The sequence below is a fragment of the Petromyzon marinus genome, chromosome 27, assembly GCF_048934315.1.
Source record: "Petromyzon marinus isolate PM22_M1 ecotype Great Lakes invasive population chromosome 27, UKy_Petmar_22M1.pri1.0, whole genome shotgun sequence".
NCBI classification, from domain to species: Eukaryota; Metazoa; Chordata; class Hyperoartia; order Petromyzontiformes; family Petromyzontidae; genus Petromyzon; species Petromyzon marinus.
In genome coordinates this window covers 10955501-10976898 of record NC_133693.1, presented here as the reverse complement: position 1 = coordinate 10976898, position 21398 = coordinate 10955501, and the positions used below count along the sequence as shown (strand labels likewise).

Here is a 21398-nt window from a genome sequence, read left to right as displayed (position 1 = left end):
TCAATACGGCAGCCTCAGAGAGCACCCATCACTCGATTTCGATGCGACGCGTCTTGATGTTGTAATCCCCTTTGCAAATCACGGAAGCAAACACTTGAAGCGCCAGACGCGGTATTGAAAACCACGGTTACTGTCACAATAAGGACCCCTTGTTTCCGAATGCATCAATTGTTCGATAGAATCATTGCCAGTTAATGCATTATCTTCAACACAACTTGCACACAACACGCCAACACATGTGCATTCTGCACATACATAACGCGTGCTATTGATGTTGGTTCCCCTGTTGCAGTACGTTTGGACAACAATCCCTTGACTGGTAAGAGTGTAGGGAGGCCTTCATCCAGCAGTGGATTCGCAAAGGGCCGTAAAATAATAATTATAAAAATCAAGAGTAGGGATGGCCTGTGTATTTACGCAAGTTGCACGTGCATACACACGGCACTGGGTGACGGTTATGGCCATCAGCACCTCCAATTGGCACGGTTGGATACGTACGGTGCGAAAGAAGTTCAACATGCATACTGCAAGTTGCTCGCAAACAGCACTTGCCCAGACAGCCTGGTAGAGACTATACGGGGGATCTTTGTCTTTGTATGCCGCCGTGTGCCTGGAATCATTACAAAGTACACTCACCGGTCATCAACCTCCCCAAATGCAGGAAAGCTCCTCCTATCTGCGATCATCTAATTCACGGGCCCGACCCAATCTGCAAATAGCCAGATTAACCGGGGAGGTTTAACATTCCTATCGTTTTGTATTTATCAATGGGTAAGAGAAGATTTCTGCGAGCGGTTGCAAATGAGAGGTGGCATCGTGTGGAACATTCACCCAGCTGTCCATGGGTAATGGCACAACCGAAAGTGCTCAAACCTGGTGCGAAATTAATGATGATGAGTGATGGCTACAAATCTTTCAAACGAAACTAAACTATTTTCTTTCAAACCTATCTACGTGACTTTACCGAACGACCCAGAGAATATGAATTTCTTCAGTCACCAAAGCTTTAAGTCAAGATTTAAACTTTTATTTTTTTATTTTACCAGGTAAGGCTCACTGATCTTTTGGAGCTCTTTTTTTAGAAGCGACCTGGCCACAAATGATAGCTCAGCCAGGTAACTCATCGTGTCGAAATTTTACTTTAAACGCACGTTTATAAATGTGGGGGGAAAAACCGGAGGACTCAGACAAAAGTCCACGCGACCACAGGAAGAACATGCAAATATTCAGGCGTCAGAGGCGGGATCGAACCCACGTACTCCTAGGCGAGGTAGGTAATATCTCGCCACCGTGGCACATTCATCCAATTATCCGTGATACATATTTTGAAGGAAAGAAGAGTTGTGTGTGAAATTCATCAAAGTCTGCCCATTTATCCACGCTTACTTTCGCAAGTAGGGGCATTGATATTTTGAGATAGGCACCGATATTAAGATCTGCCAATAGCATCCCACATATTTTCGTGGGAGCGAGAGAGGGTCAACTGCAGTTGATAATCAAACACTCAAAACCGACGAATATTGAACCCTTTCATTGTGACGGGCGCACTTAACGACCAGCATCAATTGCCACGGACAAAACAGCTGCTGGGTTTGCCAGCAGCCACGTTGGATTGTGGCCCACGGCATAATGATTCCTGTGCCAGGGCTAAGAAGACAGTTTGTAAACCTGAGCTCATGAATTACGGAAAGTAAATCGTTGCAATGCAGACCAGTGTACCACACCACTGGCTCCAGGCCTGGGGTCAATTATAATTACAATGACACCGGCAGTGCTAACCGACATTACAATGACATTGTGATTGAAATTAATTGCAAACGACACAATTACAATGGTAATTGACTCCAGGGTCTGGCTGGCAAGCTCGCGTATTTGCGCGAATTAATTGCTATAATACCTGAAGAAATCATCAAGTTAATATTTTGTCATGGCCCTTAAAAAGATATACCTTCATATATTTTGCGCATGCACAAGGCGAGAGAGCTCTGAATATAAATGTCACCACCACAACATCTTTTTCTTTTGTATGGCTGATGTAAACTAAACGAAAAACTATTTTTTTTTTATTTTACCAGGTAAGGCCCACTGAGCTATGTAGTTCTATTTCAGAAGCGACCTGGCCACAAATGAAAGCTAAAGGAAGTGGCTCATCATGTGAACATTTATAGCAGCCAAATGCTCTGAACGCACGTTGCTAAATGTGGAGGAAAGACCGGAGGACCTGGAGAAATTCCACACGATCACGGTGGAGAACATGCAAACACCAAATATACAGGCGTCAGGGTCGGGATCGAAACCACGACTTCCTATATACATGGCGAGGGAGTTAACACCTTGCCATCGTTGTAGATGCAGAGCAAAAATTACAATTTCACATTGTAGCGGTCAAGCCAGACAATCGCGTCAGGAGCAGCGGAGTGTATCGCCGTAATGTCTCCTTCATATTCGTGGATCGAGCAATTGCTTTGTTATAAGTTGTACGTTCTGTTCTGGATGACCACAGTCGGAAAGTAGAGTTTTAAATTTTACATTTGTGCATCAGGTATCTGCATCTGCCATGGTATGCGCGAATGTGGTTTTGGGTGGACCGTGAGCTTCGTTGGAAGACCAAACCCAGAGATCTCCTGCACTGGGTCTTTCACAACACGGTGTGTTTAAATTTTGATTTAAAGCTTTCGTGACTGCAGTAATTCATATTCTTAGTTCTTTCGGTAAAGTCACGTTGAAGGGAAACAATAAAATAATAAAATATATATAAAACAATAAAAATTCTCACGACGTTTCGACCATAACACAAACGGTCATCATCAGGTGTGTCGGTTTGCAAACCCTTCAACGTGACTTTACCGAAAGAACTAAGAACACGGTGTTTGTTTGAGAGTTCTTTTGAACTCCATTCAGCTCTCCACGCTTCATTGGGGTTTGAACTCGCATCGTTGAACATTAAGCGCATGGGGTCCAAAAGGGCTTGGCGTGACTTCAAGCGATGACGAGGGACGTTAGTGAGGTCCTGATGAATGGGAAGGTGACTGTTTTCCTTGATACGCAGGACTTCCCAGAGGTTTGCAGCGTTGTGGCGAATGTCTGGAGGAGAGATGTGTGACGGTACGTGCAGCCGAGGTTTTGTGGTCAACTTGAGATCACAAAATAACACAGGCCCATTCCGCCCACGGGTTGCTCGAGAAATATGTTCACGTGGAGAGACAGATAGACAACAGAGATATATTGTCTGCTCATATATTTTGTTAGATATACGTTTAATGTCACCATGACAAGGACACTTAATTTCCAGACTCCCAATGTGTCTGTATGTGGAATGTTTAAATGCTATTTTGTAGAAAATATGAGACAGTGGCTCTCTAACCTGTTGTTGCACTTCAAGTAGGGGATCGCACGCCCATTCAGGGTACGTGTTTCTACTTCGTTCCCACTTTTTGAAATCCAGACCTCAGACCGGTCTCTTCTCAACGGAACAATCGGCTCTGCGAGCTCATACACTACTCTGACATGCAAAGCATCGTTCACCTTCTGAGCCACTCGGTCAGCCCAAAAGTCGTTACCTTTGCACTGCTCCTCACGTAATCAGATGGGAGGGTTTGGAGGATTAGAGCGAGAGGCAGTAGACGGTGTTTCTGGAGAGGTAACTCGTCATTGGCAGGCCTTAAGCCTGGGCGTAGTTTGTTGTCCTTCCCCCCGCACCTCCGATTAGCACGGTTGGCTATGTACGGTGCGAAAGAAGTTCAACATGCATATACATACATATATGGATGGAATTCTAGACTGCATGGGGCAGCAGAGGTGGTGTGACCTCCCACAAATAGGATGTCAAGTCGAGTTTATTTGTTTAACCAGATGAGAACTCAAGAGACCGGGTGGGATAGTCTCATTTGGAAGATTGACGTGGGATGTCACTTGTGGAATTCAACAAAAGAGCTTGTGCTCTCTCTCTCTCTCGCATAATTTTTTCAAGTAGGGGAGTAAAAAAACAATTGATGAGAGCCAAGATGTACACTGGAGCAAGACCTTTAATAATAATAATAATAAAAACTGGATGAGGGTTATCTTGTGATTGATGCAAGTAGTGGTGGCAGTCCTTTTGGGGGGAGAGAAATTTAAAATAAAGGTAAATGATTGGTATATGATGAGCGAGGTTGGACAGAGCAGGCTGTCAATAGATAATGTAACGAAAGGCAGGAGGACATTTCCAATACAATTAAATAGTTTGCACTCATTATTTGGATTTTATTGCTAATATCTGTAGCCGATACACAAATATAGAATGAGCACTTATTCATAGTCATTCTCTCCCAAGTTCCAGTAATGAGCATTGCAGCAGTAGCAATGTCGACCACAGGGAGATTGAACATATCCAGTGATAAAAGAGCAATACAGTGGAATGGCACAGGGTGTCTTTTCAGGTGGACGTGATGATTAAAAGACAATTTTTCATCTTACAGAGTGTAGTGAATATCTCTTAATATCGAACCATCCATAAACTTAAAAGGATATTAAAAGGATATTAACCGATGCTGTATGTCCAGGATTACAGTATCCCGAGTGTGTTTGAAGCTTTGTAAAGGGGGAACAAAAATTAAAACAGATTCAGGAGTTATCCAGTGACACCATTAAGGCATCGCTGTGGCATTATCAGATAACGCCTTACTAACTTTAAGGTATGCTTTTAATTATCTCATAAATAAAGCTTCAAAACCCCCTTCTCTGACTGCCCAAAACGCGAAGGGTATCTGCACAATAAGAATCCCCGGTGTGTCGAGTTACATCTTCCTCTCACGGTTAAATCAGACCGACCTGCATTATTGTTTGTGGTGCACGCCAAAGTCGTGTTTGCAAATCCTTATTTACGTTTAATTGTAACAATGGAGCAATCACCGTTGGCCAACAAGTTTCGAGATTTAAAAGATAGCAATCTCTCGCAAAGTAAATGGAATGAGTTTGACGAACTAAGGAAGGCTCCGTTCTGTGAATTCCATTTGAACTGTGAAGTATAAGATGCGCTTCATTATGCTGAGCAAAGTTACAGAGCAAAGAAGCGGACGTGCGATAAAAAAAATCTGAACTTGCACGGATACAGCCAAAGAAAGCACAACTTTAGATGGTTTGGCCATGCTGCGATGCAGACAGCCCATTTATGGCACTGGAATATACGAATGCCTATCAGCTATACACTGTACGGTATTTTCTCCACTTAGTCAAATTATTTGTAAAGCGCTGCTCCAAAACAGGAACACAAAAAAAACACATTTTATCGGACTGTGATTGAACACATTTGTAGAAGTAATCAACTACTCCCTTCTGTCTCTCGTCTGCCCCGAGAATGAAATGCTGTAGTCTGGGACAATAAACAAACAGCAGCCCTGCCTGCGAACATACACGGATGTTGTAATTTTTTTCATTCTGCATACAAAACAACAGGAAAATGTTACTAAATTACTACAAAGTGACTGAGTATAACTACACAGAACTATATCTGCGCCTTCATGTCCTGGCCCACAGCTGCCACGGTGGCGAGATGTTAACTACCTCGCCTGGTATACATGAGGTCATGTGTTCGATCCTGACGCTGGCGCCTGTTGTATATTTGGAGTTTGCATGTCTCTCTCTCCGTGGTCGCATGGATTTTTATCCGGGTCCTCCGGTTCTTCCCTCCACACTTAGAAAACATGTGTTTGGAGTATTTGGCTGCGATCCATATACACATGATAAGCCACTTCGTTAGGCAATCATTTTTGGCCATGTCGCTTCTAAAAAAAAGAGCTTCATCACCCAGTGGGCCTTACCTGCCAAATAAAAATAGTTTAATAGTTTAGTTAAAAAAACGTCATTGCCCTGAACAATAGCTTTTTAAGATCCCTGGTGTAGTTTGTTCAGTTTTGGGTAAGCGTTGATAGCCTCCTCAGCAGTGGTGGACGGTGGCCAGGCAGTATTACCAGATCCCTACCAATGTACGTACATTTCTGTGAAACTTTCCTTGAGGCAACCCAGCGCATATAACAATTACGACAGATTATGCAAGATAGCAATTATTTACCAATGCCTACACACATGCAATGTCGTGTACGGCTAAGGCGCAGCCCTGCAAATTCCATGCTCACGGCACTGCTGGCGGGAAGGCCCACACTACTAGAGTGAGCTCTGGAGAGTTACTCTGGAAGGAATTATTACTGGAGTTCTGCCCTGCTGTATTCTTTTTTTGTGAGCTGCTGCATATAGCGAGGCTTTAAACACAGTGCTTAAGTCTTCGTTTTCTGTGCCAAGCATTTTCTCCAGATGCAATCTATCTAGGGTCTACAAGGGATTGAATGTGCTCAAGGCAAAAAGAACCACAGGCAGCAGGCAAATTTACCGGATACAATCTATGCACAGCGAGTTGGGATTTAAAGTGTGGAAACATGCACAAGAAAGTACCGCGCATTCTCGAGATGCAATCTATTTAGGCGCACTAAGGTTTTAATAACGTGCTGCAAAATATACTGGCAAAGCACTGCACGTAGACCAGATGCAATCTATATAATGAAGGTTTAATAATATGAGCAACAAGACAGCAGCAAAGGCTCCACGCGTTCGCCAGAGTTGAGAGTCTACAACACCGTTAGTGGCTCGTTAATTTTGTTGTAATTACCCATTGATGCCATTTAATGGGCTTGCAATATACGGTCTGGGAGAGTCGATGGTGTAATGATCCAATTACTCACACAGGTGTGGAAAAAGTGAAGGAATGGAAATAAATTGTCAGCCTTGCAGGAAGGTCGTTGATGAAGGCAAAACCGGCTTGTGAATTATACACGTGTATCCGTGGATTCAAAGGTGCACAACTTCAGAGTAGCAACTCTAGCCCCTGGGCAAATAAAACTCGCCATTAAAATATATTATTGCACAACATTAAAATGTAGTTATATTAATCATCTGCCCACTGCTGGCTCGAGGTCTCCCCAAGCTGTTTCCACATACTGTATCTTCGGTGTACCGCCGTGGCTAGGAGATGTTAACTACCTCGCCTGGTGTGCAGGAGGTCGTGGGTTCGACCCCGAACCCTGACGCCTGCTGCTGTATATTTGGAGTTTGCGTGTTCTCCCCGTGGTGACGTTGATTTTTTTTATCCGGGTCCTCTAGTTTTTCCCTCTACATTTATAATTAATGTCACGCGTTTAGAGTAGTTGGCTGCAATAAATGTCCACGTGACAAGCCGCTTCGTTGAGTTATCATTTGTGGCCAGGTCGCTTCTCAAAAAGAGCTATGTAGCTCAGTGGGCCTTACCTGGGAACATAAATTTAATAGTTTAGTTAATTATATGGCGTAAATGTGTTGCTTTGGCGATTTTACCAATTTTGTTTTATATATAGGAAGAGTCATGGGGACATTGTGCCGTAAACCTGACGTCCAGAAACCATAACAAATGCACGCATCTGGCCCAAAATCCCGAAAAATAGTCCATCGAATTAAAACCATTATTTTAGAGTTTTCTCGTGATTTGACTCAATATTTGTCAAACGTGCCTTGAGAAGGAAGGGTAGTCCAATGTCTTTTGCTCGGACAGCCGGGGCGGCTTTGTTGTTGATCCATCATGGGCTTCGTCCTCCATGCGGCCTCGACGCGAGTGTCATTGACGGTCTCCAGCGAGAGTTTTTATCATGGGTGGAGTTTGGGGGGGGGGGAGGGCAATGTCCCGCCCAAAATTGACAACGTTATTAATTTATTTTCAGTTTACAATTAAGATACAAACATCATTAATTGTATGCACCCGCGATTCCTGATGTCAGGGACAAAGCGAATTCCCCCCCCCCCCCGCATTTCCCCCCCCCCCCCAAAAAATATAAAAATAAATCTCTTTGGTGGTTTGATGGGACCCAAGGTGCCATCGCAGAGGCAAGCTCGAAAACAGTACAACAACAACAACAGTAGCAACAACAAATACCCAACGGAATGACAGCAGATTGATGGCTCGCTGATGAGACTTGGAAAAGTGTAAAGTGGTCCAACGAGAGAGACTTTGTTTCAAGGAAAGGTAGGAGAGTTTGTGTTTTTTTTTATTTAAACAATTGCTCCTGGGAACCGTTAATCTGTATGGCCTATTCGGAAGATTAAATCTTATTTGCATTAAAAAAAATGTAACAAACCCTGTTAACCTACAACAGTAATTCATTGTGCTTGCACTGGTTGCTGTGTGCAGTTGTTAATGATCAGATTGAGACCAAAGTTGGTGAAATTTATGGAGTAGTTATTTTTTGTATCCCAGTTGGGGACCACATATTTAAAACCACAGGGTGTTGTGGCGCTCGCTCGCGGATATATTAACCCTCGTTAGCCCCCTTGCATAGCCCCCCCCCCCACCTCCTGCATAGCCCCCTGCAACCCCCCCCCCCTGCATAGCCCCCTGCAACCCCCCCCACCTGCATAGCCCCCTGCAACCCCCTCCTGCATAGCCCCCTGTAACCCCCCCCTGCATAGCCACCTGCAACCCCCCCCCTGCTTAGCCCCCTGTAACCGCCCCCTGCAACCCCCACCCTGCATAGCCCCCTGTAACCCCCCCCCTGCATAGCCCCCTGTAACCCCCCCTGCATAGCCCCCTGTAACCCCCCCCCCTGCATAGCCACCCTGCAACCTCCCTCCTGCTTAGCCCCCCCTCCTGTATAGCCCCCCCCCACCACTCCTGCACAGGCAGCTGGCACGGCAGTGTTGGCTGTGCGTGGGGTGGAGACGTGGAAGACCCGGAATGAACGCTGCCATAAATGAGATAGGTTCGCAATAAATGTGCGTGTTTTAATTAACGCACAAAAACGCAAGAGAGGGTTTGATGGGGGCTAAGTCCCGTTAGTCTAAGCCATCGGCCCACTAGAAGCAGCTTGAAAAAGTAACACGCATCGTTAATTAGCCTCGGTAAATTATTGTCCATAGATCGTTAATAATTCCAAATTGGCAAAGTGCACTGCATTGATTACTTGTGTATGAAATAAAATGTCGCGGTGTGAATGTGGCATCTTAAGCACGGTGTTGTATTCATATCATTCTCATGATGAGAACATTTATGTACTAATACAAACATAACCCACTTACTGGAAATCATTGCGAGGTTATTTAAAAATAAGAATATGTAAGACGCATTGTAATTGGTTTATTTGCAAAAACTCTAGGAATATTTGGTAGAATTTTATATACAAATACAGACTAAAAGTTATCAAGAGCTTCGCTTTCTGCAGCTTAAACTGCCCAATAATAATAATGAAAAGAAAAAAGCCGGTAACGTGAAACAACCCACTAACAAAGGAAAACAAATGATGCAATAACTTGCATTTTTAAAATTCAACAATATTAATTATCCAATTGGTCATGCTCACATTTTGCCTTCGCCGCGCTCAACCTGTCGATCAACTCCAGTAATTCACAATCGATAAACAGCCACGGCCGTAGCCAGAGTAATGTGCTCATGATTATAATGCTGCAAGCAACATGGTGTGGCCAGGATCATTTCTTTCTGTCAGTGTAAACATTAGGAATGTAGCAATTTACCTCCCCCATCAATCAGATGAATTGTCAAGGTTCTCGGTTGCAATTTGACTCGAGAATCCATTATTTTTAGTCTCGTTTATAACGTTTCCCATTTGCACAGGTTGTTATCCTCTCTGTAACCCTGTATGTAAAACTGGTAGATCTCATGCATATAATTGTATAGAAGGTAAATAATAAATTCTCACTCATATGATTCAATGCTTGTATCTTGAGCGTAATAATAGGTTTTACTAACGTCCTGTGAAGGGTCATTGTCCGAAACGTCGCCTATTTTGTAATTTTCATTTTTCAAAAGGCAGTGTTATTTTTTATAATCATAAATTTTGACGAAATTGTTGAGGTTTGTTTTGTTGTATGCACCACTGCCAACGCAACATCGCCAGGTAATTGTTTACCTTTGACAGATGCACGCGACATAGAGAACACGCACACACAAATTAAGCATCCACCCACAGCACATATTGTACCGTATGACCCACACGCGAACAGTTATACTTTGAGAATATTCCGTCTAATCCGCGAGCTTACAGCCTCAACGAACACCCGTGGTTTTGGACAGAACCGTGGATTAGCGGAAGAGTACTTATTGAGTAAATTTGGGTATATCAATAATGCTATGAATAATTATCTGTGGCACTGCACATATATTGGCTTTCGTGCAGTGACACTCTACTCTTCGCCACTCTCTCGATTTGACGTTTACTTAAAATATATATTTTACAATGTGTTCACAAATGGTTTCAACCATTCGTAAAGAAGCATTTGACATCAGTTTGAGCAAAGATTGATGTAGCCTTAAGACTGTTAGCGAGCACCTATGAAGGCCGGCACGGCACACGAGGCGGTGGGTGGCCAGCACCACGCCCGACCGCCTTTGTCTCCCCAGTGCTAATGTTTTTACACACCGCACCAGGTACTCATTTGAGTCCGAGTCGACCTAGGGGAGGCCCAGGACTGGTTCAGGTAACCGTCACTGGTATTGGCTGGGAGTGGGAATTGAACTTGGATCGCTGGGTTCAGAGCAACACGCTAGCCGCTGCACTACTACTAAGACAACAAAAACAAAGACAACGATGCCCCGTATAGCCTGAACAGACTGTTGGGGCAAGTGCTGTTAGCGGGCACCTATGAAGGCCGGCACGGCAAACGAGGGGGTGAGTGGCCAGCACCACGCGCGGCCGTCTTTGTATCCCTAGTGGCGATGTTAACACACCGCACCAGGTACTCATTTGAGGCTGAGTCGATCTTGAGGAGGCCCAGGACCAGTTCAGATAATTGTCATTGGTGTTGGCCGTGAGCGGGAATCGAACTCGGGTCGCCAGGTTCGTACCGCAGCGCGCAAAACTCTACACTACCGCTCCCCACACTACTACACCCACACATATGTTGATAGTGTGAAGATTTTATCGTACGAATTTAATCGATCTATCGGCGATCTATTAGAGACGTTCCTTGTATGGAGTCTTGAGAGTCCCAGGTGTTAACGAGCATCTCGGCTATCATTGTCGCCAATGCTTGTCTTACGTGCAGTTGAAGGATCACTCTTCATGCCAAAAATAAGTAAACGTGCAGTGTACAGCATATCAGGAATACAGTGATGGAAAAAAATATTTGATCCCCTGCTGATTTTGTACGTTTGCCCACTGACAAAGAAATGATCAGTCTATAATTTTAACGGTAGGTTTATTTGAACAGTGAGAGACAGAATAACACCAAAATCCAGAAAAACGCATGTCAAAAATATTATAAATTCATTTGCATTTTAATGAGGGAAATAAGTATTTGACCCCTCTGCAAAACATGACTTAGTACTTGGTGGCAAAACCCTTGTTGGCAATCACAGAGGTCAGACGTTTCTTGTAGTTGGCCACCAGGTTTGCACACATCTCAGGAGGGATTTTGTCCCACTCCTCTTTGCAGATCTTCTCCAAGTCCTTAAGGTTTCAACTCGAACCTTCAGCTCCCTCCACAGATTTTCTATGGGATTAAGGTCTGGAGACTGGCTAGGCCACTCCAGGACCTTCATGTGCTTCTTCTTGAGCCACTCCTTTGTTGCCTTGGCCGTGTGTTTTGGGTCATTGTCATGCTGGAATACCCATCCACGACCCATTTTCAATGCCCTGGCTGAGGGAAGGAGGTTCTCACCCAAGATTTGACGGTACATGGCCCCGTCCATCGTCCCTTTGATGCGGTGAAGTTGTCCTGTCCCCTTAGCAGAAAAACACCCCCAAAGCATAATGTTTCCACCTCCATGTTTGACGGTGGGGATGGTGTTATTGGGGTCATAGGCAGCATTCCTCCTACTCCAAACACGGCGAGTTGAGTTGATGCCAAAGAGCTCCATTTTGGTCTCACCTGACCACAACACTATCACCCAGTTGTCCTCTGAATCATTCAGATGTTCATTGGCAAACTTCAGACGGGCATGTATATGTGCTTTCTTGAGCAGGGGGACCTTGCGGGCGCTGCAGGATTTTAGTCCTTCACGGCGTAGTGTGTTACCAATTGTTTTCTTGGTGACTATGGTCCCAGCTGCTTTGAGATCATTGGAGCCCCAGGCCGAGGGAGATTGACAGTTCTTTTGTGTTTCTTCCATTTGCGAATAATCGCACCAACTGTTGTCACCTTCTCGCCAAGCTGCTTGGCAATGATCTTGTAGCCCATTCCAGCCTTGTGTAGGTCTATAATCTTGTCCCTGACATCCTTGGAGAGCTCTTTGGTCTTGGCCATGGTGGAGAGTTTGGAATCTGATTGATTGATTGCTTCTGTAGACAGGTGTCTTTTATACAGGTAACAAGCTGAGATTAGGAGCACTCCCTTTAAGAGTGTGCTCCTAATCTTAGCTCGTTACCTGTATAAAAGACACCTGGGAGCCAGAAATCTTTCTAATTGAGAGGGGGTCAAATACTTATTTCCCTAATTAAAATGCAAATCAATTTATAACATTTTTGACATGCGTTTTTCTGGATTTTGTTGTTGTTATTCTGTCTCTCACTGTTCAAATAAACCTACCATTAAAATTATAGACTGATAATTTATTTGTCAGTGGGCAAACGTACACTATCAGCAGGGGATCAAATACTTTTTTCCCTCACTGTACCTTGCCAACCAATGCAACCACAACCGTTCCACAATGCAGTCGAATTATAATTATTTAGTAATGATTGACACCTCTAGATGGGGATCTGTAGGGGTCCCTCTTGTGGAGGCCCTTCAGTAGCAGTGGTGTCAGAAGGCAAATTGCAGGGTTGCTCCTTTATGTATATATGACCTAAATGGGCACACCAGTATCTTTTTTTTACAGACCGCAGAAAACACAGCTCACGTTGTAACTGTTAGTTCCACGCGTGCTGCTGCAGGCTGTTGTTGCCTTTAAACCACACTGAACCGCACAAGCGCGGATACAGGATTTCATTAAGAGACCAAATAACAGATTTATGAACGGATGTTTGTGGGGAGTTGCTCATATTCATCACATGCCTGAGCTCAGGAGGCGGGCTTGGGTCAGTAGTTTGGACTTGCGCAAGTATCCCGTGCTAATGGGTTGCTTCCTGCCCGCTCAGAGCCCCTGCAGGCACGGCCGCTCCAGCCACGTGGTTCGCATCTCGCCGCAGCTTATTGCCTCACGCTGGGGGAATGCGCTTCCACACGCAACGCGCGCGCACACACGCACGCGCGCGCGTAGCATTGTTGCTGTGAGTCCCTTAAAAAAAACGGTTAATTCAACCTCTGCGCTTAGCCAATTGGAAGGTCGTGTTGGGGTTTGAATAAAGTTCGGGCTGACTGCCACTACTTTTCAAGAGGTCTGGCAAAGCATACAAGAGAAGGCCATATAACCCTCGAGAGGGCCGTTTAGTGGAGGCGTTTCCGGCAGCAGTGGTGTAAGCGGGCAATTGCAGGGCTGCGCCTTTACCCGCGGTGGCGAGATGTTAACGACCTCGCCTGGTGTACAGGAGGTCGTGGGTTCGAGCGGAACAGGATGCCTGTATATTTGGAGTTTGCGTGTTCTACCCGTGGCTGCGTGGAATTTTTCTCCGGGTCCTCTGGGTTTTCCCTCCACGTTTAGAAACGTGCTTTTTCGAACATTTGGCTGCTATAAATATCCACACGACGAGCCACTCCCGTTGGGCTCTCATTTGTGGCCAGGTCCGCTTCTGAAAAAGAGCGACACTTATAGCTCAGTGGGCCTTACCTCTTAAAAATAAAACAGTTTTAGAAAAAAATGCGACAGGCTCCAGTCCAAAATTCTGGACTGCTCAAATCATTTAACACCACCCCACCTCCCCAGTGGGTCCTAAACATCGCACTATATCTGCCTTGTGTATAAACATCACATTCAACCAGTCCTCGTTGTTTTTTAGCCCGCATTTGAGAGCCAGGATCATGACTTGCGACTGTGACAGTAAAGAATGTTTTAATAGAGAGGCTTATGAGCCGAGTGGGCAATGTGTCCTTCATCAAGAGTGGTCTTCATGGGAAACACATTGCCTCTGTATGTAGTTCCACAGTTTTGTTTGTGTATTGTAATTTGTATGGATGACTTTGGTTTTTTTCGGGGGGGGGGGGGTTCTTGAATTGTTGGGGTGTTATAGTTAGACTATGAGATGACTGACCATCACACACACACGACATATATACATGATGTTTGTGAAAAGCAATTATATTAATAGTCTGTTCTCCCATAACCCCGTAGCTGTTGTGTTCCTGTAGAATACCGCATTATGGAAAAATCGCGTTCTAATAAATAATACATAATGTAGGGGTAAAGCACAGTCCACGATAGCACTGTGAGATGTGTACGCAGGCTGAACAAAGACTGAGGCGCGTGGGTAGCGTCTAGAAGCATCCAGCAGCATCCCACTGTCTTGTGTGATGCCACGCCGAGGCAGCCGTACGACCGCTTATTCCTACTCGCGCAACGGAGTTCTGTTGACTCAATCGCGTTATATCCAATTTTCATCCGCGTTATAAACATTTTTCTACTTAATACATTCATCGCGTTGCATCAAATTCTTAAGGGGTTCGATGGATTGTCGTGATTTCAGAACCAAAGTTCAATGCAAGACTAAAATCCTGTTTTCACTAGTTCGTCTCGTTTGTATTATCCATCTTGTACGACATCTCTGGTTTATAATCCCCGTCGATGGTGTAATACTGCGATGCACGGTTTCCCCCTGATGTGCACTGTACAGTATACGCACCTCTCAGGATTTAGCAAAAAACAAAGGGCAATTCAATTTGAAGGGGCATTGACAGATCACTCCGGGATGACACCTCACCGCGGTCACCTCAAATGACCCAAGAGGCTATAATTAGCTCATGCTGCTGCTACTGCGGACCGAAAGTGAAAGATGAAGAAGACAGATTAATTTAGACTGGGAACACTTCCTATCTGTGAAGACAAAGTCTATTAAATTATTAAACATTTTATTTATGTTGCCAGGTAAGGCCCACTCACCTATATAGCTCTATTTCAGAAGTGATAGCTCAACGAAGTGGCTTTCATCACGTGGAAATGTATAGCAGCCGAATACTCTAAACGCGTGTCTCTAAACGTGATAGGGAAAAAAAAACCGGACGAGCCGGAGAAAAATCCACGTGACCACGAGGAGAGAGAGACACGCAAACTACAAATATACAGCAGGCGTCTTTGTCGAGATCGAACCCATGCCCTCCTGGATACCAGGCGAGGCAGTGAGAATCTCGCCAGCATCGACGCAGGTCACAAGAAGCGTATAGCTCGTGGGCTGAAATGCCTTGCAACCTACATGGGTCATTAAAATTACGAATATCGATTACTAGTTAATACGGAGTGTTATGTTGGCATGATGAAGTCTGGTCATCGTCGCAGTGGCTTTTGGCTATCCATCGAACAAAGACGGTCACCGCATTGCGTGCGTTCAGATTCGCTTCTGCGGCCACCTGGAACGCTCTTCCTTCCGAGATTCCGAACCCGCTTTTAAATCATCTAGATTTAGATGATTTCTTTGAAACTGCTTTTTGTGTTTTAGTTTGTTGTCCTTTCCCCGGGCTTCCGATTAGCAAGGTTGGCTATGTATAGTGCGAAAGTAGTTCAATATACATACATATGAGATCAGCAAGAGTCAAAGGAGTTGATTAGTTGTACACTAAAGGCAGTCTGCATTGGCAAGAACATGTGTCATACAGCATGCTATAACGACTGTGTGTTACACGGCATGCTCTCTGGACGAGCATCATTGGCAATAAACAAATAAATAAATAACAGGCAGGAGGTTTAACTTTTCACGCAAATTTTCAGTCCATCAGCGTATGAGCCTTCCAGACCAATGCTTTCCCATAGCAGCAGCCAACGTATGGAGCGATGTTGACACCACCTGTCTCATCAGCAGTCAAGCTTGTTAAATAACTGCTGCCAGATGTTATTCAAAAGAGGACTCGTGTTATAGTTAAGCCTCCTGTTGTGAAAGGTTGATTTATATGACGATTCATATTGATATATGCTAATTCACATGATAGGGTTATCCATGACAAAATCGTGACAAGCAGGAGCCACCCATCACAGTGGGGAATACTCCCACAGAGAGAACACGAAAGAGCAACTGTGCTCCCAATGTCTCGGCAAATGGGCCTCTTAACGCAACTCGCATTACGCGTTCGGCGATTTTATTGAGTTACTCGTTATGTCTGTTGTCCTTCCCTGCACTTCCGATGGGCACGGTTGGCTATGTACGGTGCGAAAACGTTGTGGGTCTATATAGCAGGGCATATTAAGACTGAACACAATGAACTTCAACACGCCACAATGAAACAAGCAGATTAAAGGTGGGGGGGGGGGGGGGGGGAGAGTGTCGGGTTTTTCCTTGCATGGGCATCAAGAGAGCAATATTGGGATGTCGGTGTTCCTGACGTTTACGATCAAGGACACAATGATTGTTCTCAGCGAGCTGCTCCGATGTACTATCGGGTTTCACTGCGGATTGTTCTGCCCAATGTCAGACGCTCCACGTGCTGGAGCGAAACGTCAGCACAACCCGATAGCACAACGTAGAGCTGTCCAGCAGCACAACCATTAATACGTACGGACCCTGTGGACATGAGCAATACTTTCGTCTTACCGATGTATTTATACAGCTGATACGCGTAGATTGTTTGGGAAGCCACTCATTTCACATGGCTATAGCATAATTCACTGTAATTGGCCACGTAAATAAACTGAAACCGCTCACGTTATGCCACGTTAGTTGGTACCAACAAGTGCAATATCTGGTCTGGGCTCATGCACGAACGGTAGTACAAGTTTCACGAGACACCTACTCTACGTATGTATGTTGAATTTCTTTGGCATCGTACATAGCCAACAGTGCTAATGTCGAAGTGCGGAGAAGGACAACAACCTATATGCAAAGGGCAGTGAAAAATAAATCCCAAAAATTGTAGGATATAGTGGAGTTGTGAAATTGTACGACAACACTCTGGTCAAGGCTTTTCCTCGTGTAACATTTCCACGTTCTAAGGTGTACAGGTCAGACAGGACTGTGTGTAGCTGTCACGTGGAATTTTCACTGTAGGTTTTACGCTTTCAAAATATAAAAAGTGCAAACATACATACGGAAAAAACAATTCTTAGCAAATATAAAACGATGCGACTGGAATGTGTTTACATTTTTCAATAAAGCGATTATGGACAAACGATAGTGGCGGCCAAGAGAGGGAGACTGCCCCAAATGACATCCCCCGTGAAAGTGAGCGATAAAATCAGCTCGTGAGCACAAACTAGATCAGTCGTCGCATCACGACAGCTCTAATGAATGGCGATATATTGGGGTGGCTGTCATCCAGCAGTGCATAGATCGTGGCTAACGATGGAGATGATACTGAGCAGAGACTGGATCGTCAGGCTACAGTGAAACCGCGGGTAAAGAGCGTGTGATGGTCAAAAGTAAAATGTAATGCATGTATGTCGTACATTTCACAACATTTACACAGGTAGTTCGTGTTTTTTTTTTTCTTCTGATGACGATTGCTTGTGTTGCGATCGAAACGTCGTGATATTTTCATTATTATTTTTTATTAACTTTATTTTCATTTTAATTTGTATTATATTACTGTTATAATTTTTTTCTATCTACGTGACTTCACCGAACGAACCATAGAATAGTTCATGGTTTTATTTAGAAACAAAACATTTATATTTGGACAAGTAGTTCTACATGCCCAATAGAACGATGCTGGACACACTGGCTGTTGTATCAGAGAGGTTAGAATGGGCGAATCCTGGTCCTGTAGAAATGTGTTAATTCTGTGGAGTAGCAAGATAGTAGAGTGGGTTGTAGATATTAGCAGTACTCCTCTGGGTCTCTACATTAGTGCTCACAGCACCATCCTAGATCAGGAATAATTTGAACCTGAATCGGACTTTAACTTTGACTGCAGCCACGCACTTGCGTAATTAATCCGCCTCTGATTATTTCAATGTGAGAGAGCCTCAATTCTGTGTAAGAGCCTATTGAAATATACATTGTGGATTCCACAAAGGTAACATCACAACCGTAATTGTAGAGTGGAAAATAACGATTGTAAAAAGGCTTTAAAAAAACTGCATTGAGTTTATGTTATGGGAGCCATCTAAACACCAGTGTTATTAAAGTATTACAATTATTATTCTGATTGTGGGGTATTCAATTTTCCAATGTCACAACATGCACAGATCACTACATTATTTCTGGGCATTGTCTGTGAAACAATTAAAATAACATTATACCGTCACCGTTATGATACATATGTAATTGGAAGCATACTTTTTAAAACGTGTTTTAATTTTAAAATCTACTTACATCTAATATGTCCCAATTTTTTTTTTTATATTCTTTATTCAATACACATTTGGTACGTGTATATATACTGCTCAGTTTAATGTGTTATGAGCTGTGTCGCCTCTGCATATAGAAGTCATCTAAGACTTGTCATCTGCTTTGGTTCTTTCGGTAAAGTCACGTAGAATGAGAATAAAACAATAAAATAATAAAATAAAATTCCTCAATAAAATTATCACGACGTTTCGGCCACAACACAAGCAGCCTTCTTTCACCTGCAGCCTTCTTTCACCTGAAGAAGGCTGCTTGTGTTGTGGCCGAAACGTCGTGAGAATTTTATTGTTATTTTATTTTATTGTTTTATTCTCATTCTACGTGACTTTACCGAAAGAACCAAAGAAGATTAATCCTTGCAGTTAAATCGAAACTTGTCATCTGATTCGCTTGAGTTTACTGGTTAATAACGGTCCAAATTGGGAAAATTACCAGAACATTTCTAAAATGGAATATATATATTATATAGCAAGCATCGCCTTTCCTACTCCGAAAACTTGGCAGGACCCTCCTGAAAGGAAGCCATGAGACTGAGTGAAGCTAAGTTTTGCCTCCAGTCACGCAGCGCAATTAATGGTGTTTTTTGTTAGTTTTTACGTGGGATTTTGGTAATGACCTCGGCCCGCACTAGCCAGGACTTGCAAATGCTTTCATGGGACAGTTGACACCCAAATAAAATGAGACTGAAAACTATTCGATAACACCACGTGGCTGCACCAAGCGCGAGGAGAATTCAAACGGTAAAATTGCGAGGTTAATTTTTGTTCTTTAACCAATAAAATGTCTGTTGTGACACGATGTTCCCTTGGCAAGAGAGACAATAAAGAACGCAAGCGCCACATTAACAACAAAAATAATAGATGCACACTATGGTCCCTTCAAAAATATAGATTGCAACATGAAACACATATTTGTGACTACAACTGGGTATGTGATGTTATATTTTACAAGATTTTGTGTCGCCCTGCTGCGGGAATTATATGAGCAGCCTTAGAAATTAAACCGCGGATCCTGCGCAAATGGCATCAGAAACGATCGCGCCGAGGGCCTTGGCGATATCGCATCCGCCACGGGACTTGGAATACGGCAGCAGAATGACGATGGTAACAATGCTCATGATTTATAAACACACGCACACTTTTCGCAGCAAGTCGCTAACATGAGTTCGTATTGCAGATACAAGCCAGTTTAGTTTAATAGTTTGGACACAAGCCATAGGCGTTATTCTAAATATTTAAAAAAAGCATACTTGAATATTTGTTGATATTCTCTCTAAGTATTGTTTGCTACATTTTAGTAAATTAATCAATTGTTACATTCAAAGAGTTATCGTAAAAAAAAATGTGTCCTGGCAATATTTTACACTTTTGTAATTCATGTGGATTTCCATTTAATTACGTTGCTATCTTGCACACGACAGAAGTGCGTTTTTTTTGTTCAATAATTTTAAATATTGTGCATTCATTTTCCCCTGTATTGATGGAAACCTATTTACATTGCGTTTAACACCAGCTCCGTCTGGCAAGAGATGAAAACTGCGTTCCTGGCTGGGGCTTTCGCCCAGCAAAATGCAGCAAATCTCAGTTGATTCATTGGGTTTAATGTCACCCTAACGATCCATAACCTGCACAACAGGTGGGCAACATTTTAGAATTGCGTACAATCGAGAAACTTGTCATTTATACATCGAGACAATGAAAGGATGTGGTGGCATTGCCGGGAATACAGCATTGTCTAAGAAGCAACAGCTTGCTCCATCCAGGCATTGCTCTGAGAGCCAATATCCGCCTTGTCGCGTTCGTCCCACCTTAATGCATTAAAGCCTCTAAATAGTACAGCACTCTCGCAATAATTGATTTGTGTATATAATTTGTTTTTATTACGATCTTGCATATCAAATAATTCCACGGCGCAAGGTGCAGTGAAGTCCTCCATGGATTCATAAATACCGATACTGTCGGATACCATCCTCAAATATACTGTAACCAGTCTCTGTATTGCGTTGATGCGAATGGGAATGATAAATCCACGTATTTGTGCTTTTCCCTTTGGCGAGTCTGAGAACAGTGACCAACTGTCAAACATGCTAATTTCCTCTTGAAGCAGCCTTGTTGTATATTATTAACACCTGTTTTAAATAATAAATAGCATTACCTATCGGAATTTATCGAATGTATATATACTGCAACTATAAACTGTATTGATTTTCATGCAATACTAATAATACATAGCGGGTGCTTTATGAACAACATATATACACTAAGTACTGCCCGTTTAACATTCGTTTGAATTTGCACACCAGCACTAAATTATTAAAAAGGCAGACACGCGCTCACAAACTCAGCAGCTTTTCCAATATAAATATCATTTGGCCAATTTGCAAACAAAGAGATGCCTGTGCTGAGTGCAAGTTGCTGCTCTTTGTCTGGAACAATGCACAAGGATCGCTGGTGCATACTGCACAGACACTGGCATCGCCACCACCACATTTTCAATTAAATAAACGCACACGACACATTCTGATGGACAAACACCCCCATGAACTGTCAAACGCGATCATCACCCTAATGAACACACATCGATTACACACAAAGCATGCTTCTTATACCGATAGCACGGTATGTCTAAATGCCGGTCACGAAACACAAAATATGCGCAGTGCACACACACACACACCCCCACGCAAGCTTCATCAGTTGGCCGACCTTATTTCGGAACGCAGAGACAAAGCGGACAGCCTCTTCGCGTAAACTTGCGACGGAAACAAGACGCCGATTAATTCGCCATCTGGTCGTGCGCGTTGGCGACGTTTGGGACATCGTTCTCCCCGAGTCGCGACTTGTTAAGCGCAACAAAAGCACAGCGGCTTGCAGAACCCCTCGGCTGTTTCGCATTCCTATGCGCGGTGCCGTCCGCGCCACTCCGCGCAGGAACAATGGACATCACCAACACTGCCGCGCGGACCCCCCCCTCTCCCGCCCCCCGACACAATCTTCCGATGCAGATGGATATTGGCGATCTCGC

General features: G+C 43.8%; 1 protein-coding gene across 6 annotated transcripts in view; it reads right to left on the bottom strand.

The window, feature by feature from the left end:
- LOC116946538 (uncharacterized) overlaps nucleotides 1-21398 on the bottom strand; it is a 183336-nt gene that overhangs the window by 161581 nt on the left and 357 nt on the right. For 2 of the 6 annotated variants that reach the window (XM_076070116.1, XM_076070117.1), the window contains exon 1: nucleotides 21080-21380. The exons of the other annotated variants lie outside the window; for them this stretch is intronic. The gene's annotated coding sequence lies outside the window, so the exon portion shown is untranslated. Of the gene's footprint in view, nucleotides 1-21079; nucleotides 21381-21398 lie in introns of those variants that run through there. 6 annotated transcript variants of the gene reach the window in all.